Consider the following 18239-nt stretch of genomic DNA (forward strand, 5'->3'; position numbering starts at 1 on the left):
AAAGATTGGAACCACTGTACATTATTAGCAGGAAAGTAAAATGGTGCAGCAGCTCTGGAAAACAGTATGCAGGATCCTCAAAAAATTAAATATAGAACTAGCACAGAATCCAGAAATCTCACTTCTGAGTGTATATTTAAAAATTTGAAATCAGAATTTTGTGAAATATCTACATTCTGATGTTAATTGCAGCAGTATTAAAGTAGCCAAGATAAAGGAACAAACTAAATGCTCTTCCACAGATTAACAGATTAAAAAAATGTTGTATATACATGCAATGGAATATTATTTAACTGCTGAGTCTCTCTTGCAGGCTCTGGTTGAGTGACAGATGAATGGAGTGTGCAGACACAGGCTTGCCTGTCAGCGCAGCTCGGGGGCCCCTGCCAGAGTCAGCAGTGGATGCAATAAGCTGGTGATGCTCACACTTATTTAGTACAGATTTAATGACAAAGGCCTAGAGCAAACACCATTTGTGGGTAATTAACATTGTTGATGCCCCTAGTAGAGAGCAGTCCTGTGAGCAAATGCTTGAAGTTCGGTTTTAGGAGAACATGAGTAAACAAGCTATTTAGATAAACTCCTCTACATTTTCTTGTTATCTGCTCTTTGCAGATAACAAGAGCTGTTATTAGCTCAAGGTAAGAGAATTAAGTTGCCTTCAGCCATAACCCTTTCCCAAAGCTTTTGCAAAACCTTCCAGCCTTCCAAGAAGGTTTGCATCTTTCCTATAATTTTTTCTACCACTCTGACCAATCTCCTATACTTTTACCTTTAAAAAGAACATCCTGCCATATTCAACAACATAGATATACCTAGAGAACACTATGCTAAGTGAAATAAGCCAGTCGCATAAAAACAAATCATGCATAATTTTACTATATGAGGTCTAAAACAGTCAAACTGAGCAACAGATAATAGAATAGTTTTTGCCAGGGGCTAGGTAAAGGGGGAAATGGGGAGTTGTTCAACAGGTATAAGCATTCAGTTATGAAAGCTGAATAAGTTCTAACAAGCTGCTATACAACACTGTACCTGTAGGTAACAATACTATACAGTGCACATAATTTTTTTTTTTTTTTAGAAAGTGGATCTCATGTTATGTTTTTGCCGTAATTTAAAAAAATTTGCTTTCCAAAGCAGATATGTAAGTTGACATGAACTGATACAGTTTCATTTTATGTGCAGTAACATTCCATTTAGAATATACTATTGGTGAATTTTTGGTAATTCAGCAATTTTCAACATATTGCTTTATTAGATTTTTGTTAATATTAAATTCTGGGCATAAAATTATATTTATTTTATAAAATAAATTAAATAGTTCCTCCTTATCTGTGGTTTTGCTTTCTGTGGTTTCAGTTACCCATGGTCAAATACAGTGCAAAATCATTAAATGTAAAATTCCAGAAATAAACAATTATTAAGTTTTAAATTGTTTACTGTTCTGAGTAACTTAATGAGATCTCATGCTGTCTTGCTAGTTCCTGTCTAGTACATGAATTATTCCTTTATCCAGCATATCCATGATAGGTATGCTACCTGCCTATCTGTCAGTTAGTAGCTGCCTTTGTATCAAATCATAAAATCACACTATATACAGAGTTCAGTACTATCCAATTTTCTGGCATCCTATGGGGGGCTTGGAACATATCCCCTGAGAAAATAGAGAAACTGTTCTGAGAAAATTTTTATTTGTTTATTTGTTTCTTTTCAATTGATTTTTTATCAATGAGTTATTTTAAGAAGTTTTATGGGTTAAATTGTGCCCTTCAGAAACAATATGTTGAAGTCCTAACCTCCAGTCCCTCATTTGAAGATAGTGTTTTTATAGATTTGATCAAATTAAAATGAGGTCACTGTGGTAGACCTCAATCCAATTTGACTAGCTTCCTTATAAAAAGGGGAATTTTGAAAACAGTGACAGACCTGAAATAGAGAAAGCTGTTAAGCATTCCACAGTGGCTGGAAACTACAGAGGCTTTTCCAATTTTTGTTTGTGTGTGTGTGCCAGTTTCTGACTCAAAGAAGATCACTCAAACCAAACAACAGTATCTACAGTCCAGCCATTAGGGAAAAAGAATGAAGAGGGTAAATATACCATTCTTTTCAGCAAAATATCAGGCAACTACACATATCTTCTTCTTTACCAGAACTTATTTCACGGATATAAAAGAAGAAGGTTCCCTCAGTCTTATTTTTCCTACATACATGGATCTCCAAGATCCATAACAGCTATGCCAACAAGTCAAAATATCCATATTACAACCAGAGAAAAAGGCAAAAAGCAGAGTGCAGGTGCAAGCCTTCCCTTTAGGGTTAAATTCAGAAGGTGGCTTATACTAACTTCTACTATTTTGTATTTTCAGAACTTAATCACACCACCATGCACAATTAAAAAAGAGTAATGATAAGTAGTCTTTTCCCAGGTGTAATGTAATCAAGTATAATTTGATTGATTTATTTTAATGAATGAAGGAGAGAATGGATAGTTATTGGAAGTGACATTCTCTCCTATAGCTTACTTGTGCAGTGAGCCCTTTTCTACCCATACAACATTCCCATGAATCCCATGTCAAAGACTAAGTAATTATAGTTAATGCATTTTTCTCAAAACTGAGGAGTTTTTGGTGATGCACACACCTTTTCTTAACATGAAATAATTTCAAAATCTACACACTGATGACCTACAAAATCAGAAACGTTTTCTGCCTAATGAGTGAAGTTTGAAAAATAGACACTTAGCTACCATAAGGATTCTCATTACAACAAAAGTGGAAAAAAAGAAAATAAAGCAACTCTTTGTAAAGCACTTATCACATAGTCTTGCATAGAAAGAGTTTACAACAGCGTTCTCTTTTGGTAGAGTTCCTTGGTTAACCTTTCTGTAGCCCCTGGATGTATTCTCTAGAAATAATTCCACTGTCCATTGTTTTTCATGGTTCTGGCTTACTCTGCTGTTTTTTTCTTATTTAGTATGTTATATCGCACTCAGCACAGAAAGTCAACACCAGAACAAAAGAATGCCAAATTACAGGGTTTATTGCCGGCGACCACGGAGGACTCACGTCTCTCCAACCCGTGGCCCCGTAAAAGAGGGCGTCAAAACCTTTTATACCTGTAAAATCACCTTGGGGGTGAGGGGAAAGGATGGGGTGTGGGGCTTCAGACATACCGAGGGCCAGTGGATTCAATTCAAATCACCTTCTGGGTGGAGAGGAGGGTGAGGGGGTTCCGGACATTTCGAGGGCCAGGGGACTATTTGACATTCTAATTGTTATTTAAGGGTTCACAGATGCTAAGATTAGCATTCGTTTACACATCGTCTGGGTAGGGGTGGGATCCATAGATTTTCAGTTGCTTGGCGCCAGGATGGAATTATCTGGGGGTGCTTACTCTGGGAAACAAAGGCCAGCAATTCTGGCAGATAAGAGAAGGTATGCAGCTTTACCTCTCTTTGCATCCTGCAAATAATCTAGTAGTTTACAGAAACCAAGGTTAGCAGTCCTTGTGAGGAGAATGGAAACATTTTTGTCTTTTATAAGATGGCAGTGTACAGGTTCCAACTCTAAGTTAGCTATATCACATTATACACAACAGACATATTTGAGGCATTTACTGAAGGTCAGACCTTTCTTAGGAACTATGCAGTGTGTGTCATCCACATTCTGCTGGTGCAGATTTAAAGCCTGTTATTCACTTTAGGGAGGAATTACAACAAGCTTTTGTAGCCTAGGTTTGTTTTACTTGATAATATAATCATTGCTAAAATGTAACAGTTTCTAGCCTTTTTGTCTTCAGTTAGTTTCATGTGATTAAACAAAAATGACAGAGATCTTTTCTAGAAGGTTTTTTGTTAAGCCTTGAAGACTGAAAACAGACTCTAATTTCTTTGTAAAGTCTGACCTCTACATTATGCCTCCTCTCAACCTCCTCTTCATTTAATGAAAGCCACTACACTGATTTCTTGTTGTTTCTGTTTGTTTGTTTGCTTTGTATTTGCATGTGTTTTAAAGGCTTAGGAAGAAAGACAACATCATTAATCTCACCATTGCCTACAAGTATTTTGAGTTTTTTCTTTGTTTGGACAAAAAAGCTAAAGTGAAATTTTTCAAAATGCTTTTGAGCTATGGTTTCAACCTCCTGCTAAGGTTGTTGCTTCAGCCTCTTGTTTTAATTGATCCAATATAGGAAACAGACAAGAAATTGTCTTTTGTCAACCTTGCATGTTTGCACATAACTGAACTCTCAGTCAACTTATACTATGATGTTCATAGAAGAGGTGACTTCTTCTCCATTTGTAGCTTGGCTAAAGATTGGGTTTATTTTATTTTTTATATATGAAGAATGAAATGAATATAATTTCCTGATTCCAGCACTGTTATCTAAGTACTGTCTATTTAAGAATACTCCTGAAATTGGCAACACACTCCAGACTTTTTTTTTTTTCCTGAGGTGGAGTCTCGCTCTGTCACCCAGGCTGGAGTGCAATGGTGCAATCTTAGATCCCTGCAACCTCCAGCTCCTGGGCTCAAGCAGTTCTCCTGCCTCAGCTTCCTGAGTAGCTGGGATTACAGGTGCCTGCCTCCATGCCCTGCTACTTTTTGTATTTTTAGTAGTGACGGGGTTTCACTGTGTTGGTCAGGCTGCCCCAAACTCCTAAACTTGTAATCTGCTTGCCTCGGCTTCTCAAAGTTCGGGGATTATAAAGCTTTAGTTGGCAAATGGCAGTTTTCTAAGAAAGAGTGCAGGTAATTTTTTCCAAGTATTTTAAATCATCCCAGCAAGAGTCACCAGTTTTTTTAGTATATATTATCTGAGCATGAGCTTGCATTAACTTGTCACTTGTACTAAACCTATAACATGTGTTTGATTCTTAAAGATGCAAGACAACAATCCAAGACCAAATTCTGCTACTCTCCATGAGCATGGGATATATTTTCATTTGTTTTTGTCATCTATAATTTCTTACAGCAGACTTTATAGTTTTCCTTGTGGAGGTCTTTCACTATCTTGGTTAGGTATATTCCTAAGTATTTTATTTTGTTGTGTTTTGTTTTGCAGCTATTGTAAAAGGAATTGAGTCCTTTATTTGATTCTCAGCTTGGTTGCTGTTGGTGTATAGGAGAGCTACTGATTTATGTACAGTAATTTTGTATTCTGAAACTTTGGTGAATTGTTTTATCATTTCTAGGAGCTTTTTGGAGGAGTCTTTAAAGTTTTCTGGGTATACAATCATATCATCAGCAAACAGTGGCAGTTCGATTTCCTCTTAACTTTTTCGGATGTCCTTTATTTCTTTCTCTTGTTTGATTGCTCTGGCTAGGAGTTCTAGTACTATGTTGAATTGAAGTGGAGAGAGTGGTTATCCTTGTCCTATTCCAGTTTCAGAGGGAATGCTTTCAACTTTTATTCATTTAGTATTATGTCGACTGTGGTTTTGTCATGGATGACTTATTACATTCATGTATGTCCCTTGTATGCCAATTTTGCTGATAGTTTTAATGATGAAGGGATGCTGGATTTTGTCAAATTCTTTTTCTGTATCTTTTGAGATAATCGGGTGATTTTTATTTTTAATTCCATTTATGTGGTGTATCACATTTATTGACTTGCATATGTTAAACCAGCTCTGAATTCCTGGTATGAAACCAACTTTACCATGGCAGATTATCTTTATATTATGTTGCTGTATTCAGTTAGCTGATATTTTGCTAAGGATTTTTGTATCTATGTTCAGCGGGGATATTGGTCTGTAGTTTTCTTTTTTGGCTATGTCCTTTCCTGGTTTGCTTTTTAGGGTATTACTGACTTCATAGAATTACTTAGGTTGAATTTTCTGTTTCTTACCTAAATGTGGAATAGTGGCAATAGGATGTGTACCAATTCCTCTTTGAATGTCTGGTAGAATTTAGCTGTGAATCTGCCTGGTCCTGGACTTTTTGTTGATGCCAAATTTTTTGTCACAATTTCCACCTCACTGCTTGTTATGGGTCTGTTCAGGGTATCTACTTCTTCCTGATTTAATCTAAGAGGGTTGTATCTTTTTAGGAATTTATCAGTCCCTTCTAGGTTTTCTAGTTTGTGCGCATAAAGTTGTTCATAGTAGCCTTGAATGTTTTTGGTGGTTGTGTGTGTGTGTGTGGGGGGGTGTATTTCTGTGGTGTCTGTTGTAATATCTCTTATTTTGTTTCTAATTGTGCTTATTTGGATTTTCTCTTTTCTGGGTTAATCTTGGTAATGGTTTATCAATTGTATTTATCCTTTCAAAGAACCGGTTTTTTAAATTCATATATTTTATTGATTTTTTTTTGAAAAAACAAAATTTTGATTTCTGCCAATTCTTGCACAAAAATGATCCGCATCTTCCTGGTTAAAAAATAGATGTATTTTGTCATATATGAACATTTTATGATATGGTCCTTCCTGAGATATTTAATCTGTTTTTCATCCACATATACAAACTTTAGAAAGATCTGTTTCTAAAAGAGAAATTATTTGCTTTCTTTTGCCCTTAGGTATACTTTTTATTTTTACTGGAAACATCTAGCTGTCTTGGTTTCACTTAGTTTTCATCTACTATCAAGTTTTCTTTACAATTTACTAGTCCTATAGAGACAAACAATGTAGACAGCATTTCTATTGTCATAGAATTTATATTGCCACAATTAAGTGAGACAGAATCAATAAATGCACAAACAAAATTAAGCTTGTTTAACAAGCATGAGATAGAGGGATTCAACAGATAATGATATTGAGTTTGAGGGGTTGCAAATAAAAGTGAGGATAGCAACAAAACAGTAAAATTAAAGTGGTTGACTTGGTAAATTAAGTGAATAAAATAATGGACTTTGTTGATTAGATATTAATAAATTCAAAGGATTATGACTTTGAGGATCCCAGAGCACATGAACAGGAAAGTGAGATATTTGAAATAGTGACTTTGGATGTAGTATTGTTATTAGTGATCATGAATTCTGTAGCTTGTCCCTTGGCAAATTTAGAGGAAAAGTTGGAATTGAAAAACAAACTTTTGTATGAATCCTCAACATTAATGTTGAAGACACTGAGAATGATATCATAGGATTAGTGGAGAAGAGAAAGAATAAATAAGGGATTCTCAAGTTTTCAATATAAGGATTGTAATGAATCAGAAAGTCTGTGTATTACAGCAGTGAGGAAAGGGCACAGAACGGAGTTTGAAAGCGTGAGCTTCAAACACCACAATTTTACAGAATCAAGGTGAAGAATTAATTTGTACATCATAACTGAAACCAAAAAGGGTAACTATCTTAACTGTTGGTTGTGAGGTACATGAGATATGGGAGATTTAAAAATCTTCATCACAAAAACCTAGTAATTTAGTTTGCAGGGGGAAACTAGGTTATGTTAAGAAACATGGCTAAAGGAAATATTTAAAGAAATAAGGAAGACAAGAAGAATTTGATAATGAATCAAAAGCTCTACAAAGTACAGTGAAAGTTTTGGGGAGGATAGAGAAGGTCACAAAGAGAAAAACGGTATTCAGGAATTCTGGCAGAGACGAAAATATAGAACTATATAGGACATAATGAAACTAGTTTCAATATCCTTTTTAAAAATCAAAGAAGTTTAGTTCCATAATCATATAATCAAACATATAGTATAATGTTATAGCCAGAGTTTCTCTCTTCACTGTTATAAATTGGTAGGTATGTTATAATGATTTGCTATCTGGTTCTTCCCAGAAGCATGTTGAAAAAAAATTTAACACTTTCCATTTTCTGATTCATACTAGAATTTCAATTCTTCTTTTTTTATGGATCAAATTATATTTCACATATAAGAAGTCACTTTCATAAATAAAGACTTTCCTTAGTTTGGTAGATCTTGCAGTCATGATGCTTCCATAGTAAATTCATGCTGAAAATGTAAATCTGAATAACCACAATTCTTTGATTTGTTATTCTGTCTAATCTTTGTACCTTGACATTTATTGACCATTCGTCAAGACATCTTGTCTTCACTTCTTTCTATCACTCACTTAAATTTTATAATTCATCATGAAAACCATAAAATTATTTCCACCTAACTTATTACTTTGGTGCAAATGTAATTTGGGTTTTGCAATCAATTCTAATTTAAAAAAACACAATTACCTTTACACCAACCTAATAAATCCCTGGTATATTTAATAATTTTTTGCTTATATAATTTCTTAGACTGTATCTTTCTTGAGCTCAGGGATATTACTTCTTGATGATTTTTATTCAGTACTATGAAGGCATTATCTGAATCTGTAGTTATATCTTTCTATTAATGTTATAATTGAGCCTGATGATTTATTGATCTAGTCAAGCAGTAAACAATGTCTGTATCAATGAGAAGTGGTTTACTACAACAAACAACAATCATTTAAGAACAGATTATCACAGAAAAAAACATCAATGCCTATCTGTCTGTATATCTTAATTTGAAGATATACCAAAAGGTAGGCAAAGTAGAGACATTAACTATAAACTAATAGAGAAATAACATGCCCATTGCTAATATTCCCAGTTAATACTTAGCTTTAAAAATCTATGTATCAAGTAATTTAGCTTCAAATGAGTGATGGTGTGTTTTTATTATATTCTTACCACATTGCTAAAGGTAGAATAATTTTATTAGAACCAAAATTAATTTATAAAAAGGAGGCTGGGCACAGTGACTCAAGTTTGTAATCCCAGTGCTTTGGGAGGCCAAAGCAGGCAGATCATGAGGTCAGAAGTTCAAGGCAAGCCTGGCCAACATGGTGAAACCTCATCTCTACTAAAAATACAAAACATGATTTGGGCATGGTAGCAGGTGCCTGTAATCTCAGCTACTTGGGTGGCTGAGGCAGGAGAATTGCTTGAAAACAGGAGGTGGAGGGTGCAGTGAGCTGACACCACACCACCATATTCCAGCTTACTTTAACTTTTATATTAAGTTCATCAGATTTGAGATGGTATATTATATTTTGCATTTTAGCTTGTAGCCCAGGCTACAATAACTTATATAATGGTTATCACTGATTCATTGTTTATGTTCAACTACACAATGAAATACATTGTTTTCAAAATTTTAAAACAGAAAATGAAACTCAGTCTCTCAGATCATGATAGAAATTCAGGCTGAAAGTTTGAATATGCTATTATTTTGGCCTTATAAAGAGAACATACACATATAATATGCATGTATGAATATATACATATGTATATTATTGTTAGAAATTTATTTTTGCTTGAATCTTTTCCTTTTCTATGAACTCCTCTGGGAAAACTGGAGAACAGCTTTGTTGACATTGAGCAGATTCTTAGATGGCAAGTTTGAAATTTGTTATTGTATTTACCAATATTACTATAACGTGTGTATCATTAATAATGAATATGGCGGCTTTCTATGTTATAGTGAAATAAATGCATTGTAGTTAATAAGAACCATGGTTTCTGGGTGCTGTAAGAAGCCATTTTTATAAAATCCAGAGCTCAGGTTTAGTAAGAAATTCTATAACTCAATGTACGCATTTTATACTGTTGTGAAAAAATATTCCCAAATTTGGCAGCTGAAAAAAAGACCTTCTACTATCTAAAGTTTCTGTAAGTCAGGATATAATAAAAATTTAGCTGTGTGAACTTAACTAACTGACTTTTATATGACTGCAATCAAGGTGTCTCCTGAAAATGCAGTCATTTCAAGGCTCATGTAGAAGGGAAACTGCTTGAAAGCACACTCAACTGGCTTGTCAAGCCTCAGGTCCTCAGTGGCTGTTAGCTAGAGACAACTGTTTCTTGCCATGTGGTCATATTCATAGGGATACAAATAATGTGGCACCTTGTACCTACCAAAGCACGATGTCAGAGATAGAGTAGAGAAGAGACAGAGAGAGAGACAGAGAGGTGAACAAGAGAGAGTTCCAAATATCAAAAATACACATCACTTCTGCCATATCCTGCTCACTAGCATCCAGTTAAAAAGTACAGCCTACATTTAAGTGTAGGGAATTACAACGTAGCAACACAAAAACTAGGAGTCAAGTTTCACTGAAGGCCTACCGGGGAACTTCACTTTGGTTTCCAATATGTCATGTTTCTCCACCATGCAACATGCACTCTGTCCTTCCCAAGGTGCCCCTGAATTCTCATCCCATTTTGGCATCTGTTCAAAGTCCACAATTTTATCCTCTAAACTGGGTCCAGGTCTAAATAAAAAAAACACAGATATAGTTCCTTGAGTATAATACTGCAAGTGCAACTTCTTCAGATCTGTGAAGGTAGACAAATAATCTCCATCTCAAGAAACACCCAGCATATAATATAGGGGAGACAAAGGATAGGCAAGGCTAGGGGTAAGGATAGGGGTAGGTGAGCATGCACTACAGGCATTTTTGTTCCAAAAGCAGATAATTGGGAGAAGAAAAGGAGAAATTAGGTCACAGAAATTCTGACTTATAAATGTTGATAGTCCTTTGATTCAGCCTCAAGACCTGAAAAAATTTCTCCATGGTTATAAATTCTTATCATGATAGTAAAACATCCAGATATTTGAAGAAAATGTGGGTATGCCTCCTTTAGTGCAATATTATTTTTCTTCCTCTTCACTTGCATTGATGTATCACTTTTTTGTAATCTCATATCATGAGTTTCTTTCCCAGGAAACAACACTGATTTGTGCTGAAGCACTCTCCTTCACTGAAAACACAATAATCGTACTGTGACTTCATTTCTTCTTCACTTCTTCTAACAAGGCAAATCTAAAAGAGTTCTAGATCTGACACCAAGGTGGAGGGCAGGGTAGAAAATACTTGCTCAAGGACTCCTGGAAGACAAGGAAGTGCTTGCATAAATTAAAAAGTGTCATAATATATCTCAGAGTCCTAAATCATGGAATATGAGCTGAGAGGACCAAATAGGGAATGAAAATCAGTAAGTCTGTCCTCAAAAGTAGACTTATATGTGAATATGTATGCTTTTAGAGTGAAGAAGGGCAGGAGTAGGAACATAATAATAATCACTATGCAGCATCTGAGGAACTTTCAATAAGAATATGGTTGGAATATTAGAAAGTCAATAAAATGAGATAAGAAAAACTTAAAATTGGATCTGATTATGTAAAGCAATATTGACCACCATCATTAATTTGAAAATGCTTACCATATTTTCTAATTACTGCATAAAATATCTAGAATTGTGAATACGAAGATGCATCAGAGTATAAATTTTATTGGAAGAAAAAGCATAGTTTATACATTTTACTCATTTTTTGTTTAGGTGGTCCTGATTTTCTACTCGCTACTTAAAAGCTTCGAGTAACATTGTTTTTAGTGTTGTGTTTTTCACAAAGGGTAAAATCTGAGTTCAATGGCCTATTTTTTCTGTTAATGTGTGCTCATCTCCTTTTTAATTCAGTTTTCAATAAAATTCCATGCCTCTTAAAATATGCAGTTTTATTGAATTGTATTGTTTCAGATAACCTGTTACTCAAAGCATTTTTTATTAAGCATAAATCTTTGTAACTTGGGTTGGCTTTCGTATGAAAGAATTCATTCATCCTGCAAGAAATGATGTAGTACCTCTGCATGTGATGTATTGTGTTAGATTCTACTGGTTGCTGGAAAAGACAAAGGCATTGCCCTGAGCTGAAAGACCTTACACAATGTAATGCTTCATCTTTAAACTCTCTCTTTCTTTAAAAAATCTCAGTACCTTATTTTAATTTTGTATAGTGGTTATCATTTTGACTGACAGCTTGGAGAAGGCTTTAGAAATATTACTAATAATAAAATAGTTTTGTCTTTATTCAGTTCTTATCAGGTGTCAGACAATAGGCTAACTACTTTCTTATTGTTATTATGACAAAAACATAATTCTCAAAAGATCAGTATGAGTTGAGTGCTATTATAATCTCCATTTTAAATATAAAATTGCAAAGCTAATTTATATTGATCTAATCTGTTCGAAATAAATTTAGTGACTCAGCACTCAAAAAGATGACTGGTATGGTTAGACATCCGTATTCTTAGCTATTATTCTAAACTTTACTGCTTATAATGTTTTCTGCCTACTTTGTTCACCTGGTAGATTCCACCTGGCAGGTTTACTTACTGTGTTTTCTTTTTAATGGCTATTTTAATTAATGTGTGTATATGTGTCACAAATTATATTTATATTATTATTATTTCAAATATTTGTACATACTTTTATATATTTTTTCAAAATTAAGGATGTATAATAAAATACATTTTTATATATTTTTTCAAGATTAAAGATGCATAATTTCATTTTCATTGTCCTTTTAAATATTTAATCCAGCCTATCCTAGCATATATTTACCTGCAAAACATAATGAAAACTTAGGTTTAATTACTATTACTTCTTAAGTACTAAGATAATTGTAACTTAATTCAATTTTAAAAATTCTATACATCTCATGAATGTTTGCTAATATTGTATATCAGTGTGAGAGGATGCACACACACATATGGGGTGGTGGTGGAGATGAACAAAGTTACATTGTCTTCTTCTGTTATATTTTTCTCTTCTCCAGTCTCTGGTTATCACTGTTACAAGCACATGGTGCTTGATTCATTAAGGGGTGTGCTTTTCAGGAATGATATTGTGGAATTTAAAACCTACTTATAAAGGAAAGGGAAAGTGTTGCAAATGAAACACACATAGGTAGGACATCACATATAGCCAACTATACAAAGTATTTTTCCATAGATATAATTAGTTTAACCTACCTCTCCATAACAGTAGTAGATACCTCCTTTTAAAAATAGGAAATGCTATTGTCTTTTAAAAAGTATAAAGCTAACTTTGCTGTATCTATAATTTTTCTATTCTTTAATTCTTGTTAGATCATGTAATATTCTTTGGGGGAAAAAAAACCTATTTTCCCTGTGAGATCCCATTTCACCTTTCAATTATGCGGTAAATTTCGAACTAGGTAGTTAATGTAGTATTGGAATAGCAGTTCTGGTTCATAAAAGGACTAGGTAAAAACCAAAAATCTTCCTACATCTGCTGTGTAAATTATTGATTTTGAGGACTTAAAAAAGCAGAGAAATTTGCTGGTAGGTGTTTTGTACTAATTATCACAAGAACTGATGATTGGAGAAAGCTTTCTAAAAATATAAAACACCACAACCTAAATCTTTTCATGGAGTTAGTCCCTGGCAAGGCAAATGAATAATTCTAACAAAAAGAATGCAGGGAACAATGGGGAAAAATGGGAAGGCTAACATATGAAATAGAACAATTGGAAAGGATGTGTGATTTTAGCATAAGGAAGGGTAAGGAATAATAACAAAGCTAGAAAATTGTCAGGTGTTTGTAATATCATGGTTAAACAAAGTTAGGAAGCATGGAAATAAGTGAGAAATGCTGGAGGGCATTGAGGGACTATGTTAACTTCTCTTCCCAGGTCCACAAAGGGCATGGTTTCAAAGGCAAGAACTTCTCAGCACCATGCCTCCAACCACCTCCCCTTCTGGGAACCTAAAGTTCTTTGTCTAACTTTCCCGTGGGCAGGCTAGGTAAAATTCCAAGTGAGCTTACTTTGTTCAGAAAGCCTGCCAAAAGCTCTGGAAGGAGGGGATCTGTTATGGGCCCAAGCAACCAATCTGGAATCAAAGTCAAAGATCAATCACTTCAGAAGAAGTTTGAAAGGACTCCTCTAATTGAACAAAAACATGAATGGGCGAGAATAACTTCAAAGTTAAAACTCCACTGCACCTTACCTGTGCAGATTTCCCTCTCTGGGATCCCCTCCCACAACAACATGGAAGCTGTTTTTTCCCTCTCTACATGTGCAGATATCCCCTTCAGATTCCACTCCCATGGCAGCATGTGAGCTTCCTCTCTTTCTCTCTCTCTACCTAATAACTCGCTCTCTGCAAAACTCTTTGGATCTGATATTTACTTGAATAGTAAGCTCACAGTGCCAACAGTGCCCTCTTCCTCATTCCTGGGGCAAGGGAGGCCAAGAACCTCAGGTCACATCCCATCGGGGAGGGAGCTGATTCCCATCCGGTCCCACAACCTGGGTACAGTATGAGATTTATTATGGTGATAATTAAATAAAAATGTAGGATTCAAAATCCAATATGAATATGGTTATCTGTGATATTAAAACACTATGAAAAGACTATATTAAACATGTCGCTGGTAAAAGAGGGATTATGAAAATTTATAAAAATATTGACCAATGTATTTTAGAATAAAGATTATATATGATGGAGCTAATCACTTGTAAAGGTCATTTAATCTATTCAACATTTGAATTCTGATTTACTCTTGAGGGCAGTCTGGAAAATTTTTAGCTCTTTATAAATTATTATCATCACTGGTCATTTATCTAAGTGATCACACCTAAATTAAGATTAAAAAGTACTTTTCAAGGAATTTATGTAATTTAAAATTGATGTCTTATTTTAAAAAAAACATTTATGTTGAAATTATTTATCAGAAGTCACTTGATCTGATAAAAAAAATTGTCTTGGCCCTTCATAAAATGTAAATCAAAGATTCTTTTTCCCAATCTTCCAGGATACCTCTAGCAACATGTAAAAAAAAATTAAAAGCAAAACCAAAAACAAGATAATTACTCTTCTTTAATTCTTATTTTTCTGGGTTTGATAGGCTATACATTTTTGTCAATATCTCAAAAAATATATATCTGGAAGTAGAAGATTATGCCTTCTTTTGAGAGATTTGAAAATTGTATAAGATTTGGGTTGATCCTACTCTAACGAAGCACTCGCTACAAAATACAAAATAAGTAAGCACTACTAACCACCAGAAGTAATGGCCAAGTTAGCAGAGAATCAAAAAAGAGGAGGCTTCCTTTTTTGAATCCTCACTGAAATCTCAGTTGTTCAATAGTGATGCATATTTGCTTTATTAGAAGATCATCTCACTCATAAATACGTTATGGGAAAGGGTATACACAAATACTATTACAATTATGCCATTTTATAGTAACTTGTTGAGAATGATTTCATTTTCCTTATAATCACAAACACAGTTAATGTAGTACTATGTGAAGCCAATCCACATAGTATAAAAAATGCAAAGTGGTGTGGTAAAATTCCATGACATTCCCTAGCTATGGGATCTCATAAATGCTTTTGTCTATATTTGAATTACCATTAAAGAAGTAATAAGGCAGAATTACATATTCACCTAGGGAATATATGTATATACATAAATAATGGAAACCTTTCATAAATTTTTTTTATTATTTACAACTCTATGAAATATAATGGTTGACAGTCATATTATTATTTATATCCATTCCTCTACTTCCTACAAACGTCAAAAAACTCCTTGCCTTTCATATCTCACTTAAAAATATATCTTGTGTCTTACTTCTACTAAATTTTAAAATATGGCAGAAGAATAAGGTAGAAGATTGAATTTTAAATAGGAAATGTTTATTCTTTGAAATAACATTTGCACCTGTGAAGATCATTTATGGTTTTGGTATGTGAGTGTATTATTGGAAACGAACGAAATGAAGGGCCAAATCAACTAACTTGAAAGATTGTTTTTGTATATGCTTGGTCAAATTTGATAAAAAACATAAAAATCAACCCTCATGACTCTAGACAGTAAACATATATTGAAGTAAGACTAAAACCTTTTCAAGGATCACATACCTTAATTACTCCATATAACATTGTATCTACAGTCACGTTGATCGTTATTTTAGAATTAAGAATCAAATCTGTTTGTGCTATATTATCCCAAAAATTTCTTGAAAACATCTGTTAAAAATAGTGCTGTTTGGTTTGATTTGGTTCCTGCTGTTTAATACATTGATTCCTATAAAATGTACTTTAAAGTCAAATGGAAACTTTTGAAATGACCTCAGTAGTGAAGAGATCTATAACTCTGCTTGATTATCAATACTTTGTGGATATCAGTCTCTTGTTAAAATTCTCTAATTCTCCTTTACAGATGTTATTATGATTTCTGCATATACAACTCTCTGGCAATGAACTTATGTTACAGAGGAAATGATTCCCAGGTTGAACGTTACCATTTGTAGCTTCACTGAAACATTTTTTTTCCCTTTTCTTTTCTTTTCTTTGCAAACCATCTGTGTACTCTCATAATTATACCAGTAGCAGTGACATCTTTTAAATTTCGATTACTTGTGGTTTTACAATATGCTTAAAATGAAAGTGAAGAAGATAAAGTAAAACTAGACAGAAAACCTAAAAAATAAAAACAACTAATTGCAACATAAACCTAAAATTTAGGCATTAAATAGCAACAGTGACTAAGGGTAAATTAAGGCTGTGATAGGAGTAATTTGATAAGTAATTTAAATTTGTTTCAACTTGGCCACTATCATAGAGCAACCATTCATTTGTGTATGTGTGTGTGCTTTTACAGTATCATAAATAATTTTATACAAATCTGGAGTTATCCTTATTCTCAAGGTGCCACTGAAGCTCTTTGATAAGAATCTGAGTTTTGCATGAGATGAGAGTTTGTGACAAATGTTACTGAAATAGTACACATGTATTAAACACTCACTATGTTATCTTCAGTGTCCTAATATAAAGAGATCCAATCTCCATGTTAGATTGGGAACATATCCTGGTTGAGGTACAGCTTATAGTAGATCAGCTGATTCATCCAGCATTCATTTTTGTGGTCCCCAAATGTATGTGTAGCACACACAATTGGAGTATGCATGTTCTCATTGTGATTACTTACCTTGTAGAGTAAGAATTCTTTTTGTAGGAAGGCAACATGGAAGTTTATGATACTTCTCTCATCCTGGTCAAGATACTAAACAAAGGTAATGTCTCAGGATGAATGGCAGTGATGACTGGCTCCTTATATATTCATCAGAGTCAAGATTCATGATACCCGTTAGCGCTCCATTTAATCCCTCTCTGTTGTGCCAAAAACCCAATATGGATACTAGAAGATGACATAAGACTTCTGAAAAAAATGGACAAATAGTAATCCTAATTTCACCTGTAATAACACATTTGCTAGATCAGAAGAACATGGACTCAAGTATATGGTAACAGTTCATTCATTTATCAAATAAATGTGTTCTATATAAATGTATTCTACCAGGAACAAAGACCAGAAGCAATTTACATTAACAAAAGACAGATCGTATGTACATTATAGTTCTGCCTCAGGTTTGTGTTAACCACTTTGCAAAATATAGTTCAAAGGGATTTGAATGTCTGGATAGTCTTATGACACTACATTAATTGACAGAAAGAGAAAAGTTCATTGGAAGGCTTTTCAAAATCATGTTCTGGAGAATAAAAAATAAAAACAAAAACATTCAGAGCACTGGCAATATGACAAAACCTAATATCTTCAAAATAAATTAAAAATTAGCTTTATGTGATGGCACATTCCTGTAGTCCCAAGCTAGCAGGGAAGTTGAGGAAGGTGAATTGTTTCAGCTCAGGTGTTCAGGGATGCAATGAGCTATGATTCCATCACTGCATTCAAGCCTTGACATCTGCAAAACCCTGTCTCAACACCCACCTGCCTCCAAAAATAAGAAAGATTCAGAAAGATTCAGGATTTTTGCCTTATCAGTGAAATGTTAGAGATCAGGCTAGTAGTTTAGGCCATGGCACACACTCACTTTAAGCAAAGAACAGCCAAATGCTGGTGAGGATGTAGAAGAACCAGGAATATCATACACTGCAGTGGGGTATGCAAATACATACAACCACTCTCAAAAAAGCCTTATGTTTCTTGTGAAGATAAACATTTTTACCTTATGAACCAGCAATCCCATTCTTGAGTATTTAATGTGGCAAGATGAAAATTTATATTTGCACAAATACCTGTACACACATATTTAGAACAGCTCAATTCAAAACTGTAAAATATACACTGCAAATTGCCTAAATATTTTTCAACCGATGAAAGAATAACTGTGATATAGTCATACAATGAAACTTTTTCTGGCAATAAAATGAATTAAACTATTTATGCCCTCAACTACTTGGATTAATTTCAAAGGTATTATCCTGAGTTAAAGAAGACCATTGCAAAGGTTACATACTCTGTGATCCCTTTATGTCATTATCAATTAAAAAAAAAACTATAATGATTAAAAACAGATCAGTGGTTGCTAAAGATTGTGAATCAGAGAAAGAGATGAAAAATAGCATGAATAAATTTGGGGTGAGTGATGAAATTTTTCTGTATCCTGATTTTGGGTTTTTCCACACAGATGTTAAA

This window comes from Callithrix jacchus, chromosome 1, assembly GCF_049354715.1.
Source record: "Callithrix jacchus isolate 240 chromosome 1, calJac240_pri, whole genome shotgun sequence".
NCBI lineage: Eukaryota > Metazoa > Chordata > Mammalia > Primates > Cebidae > Callithrix > Callithrix jacchus.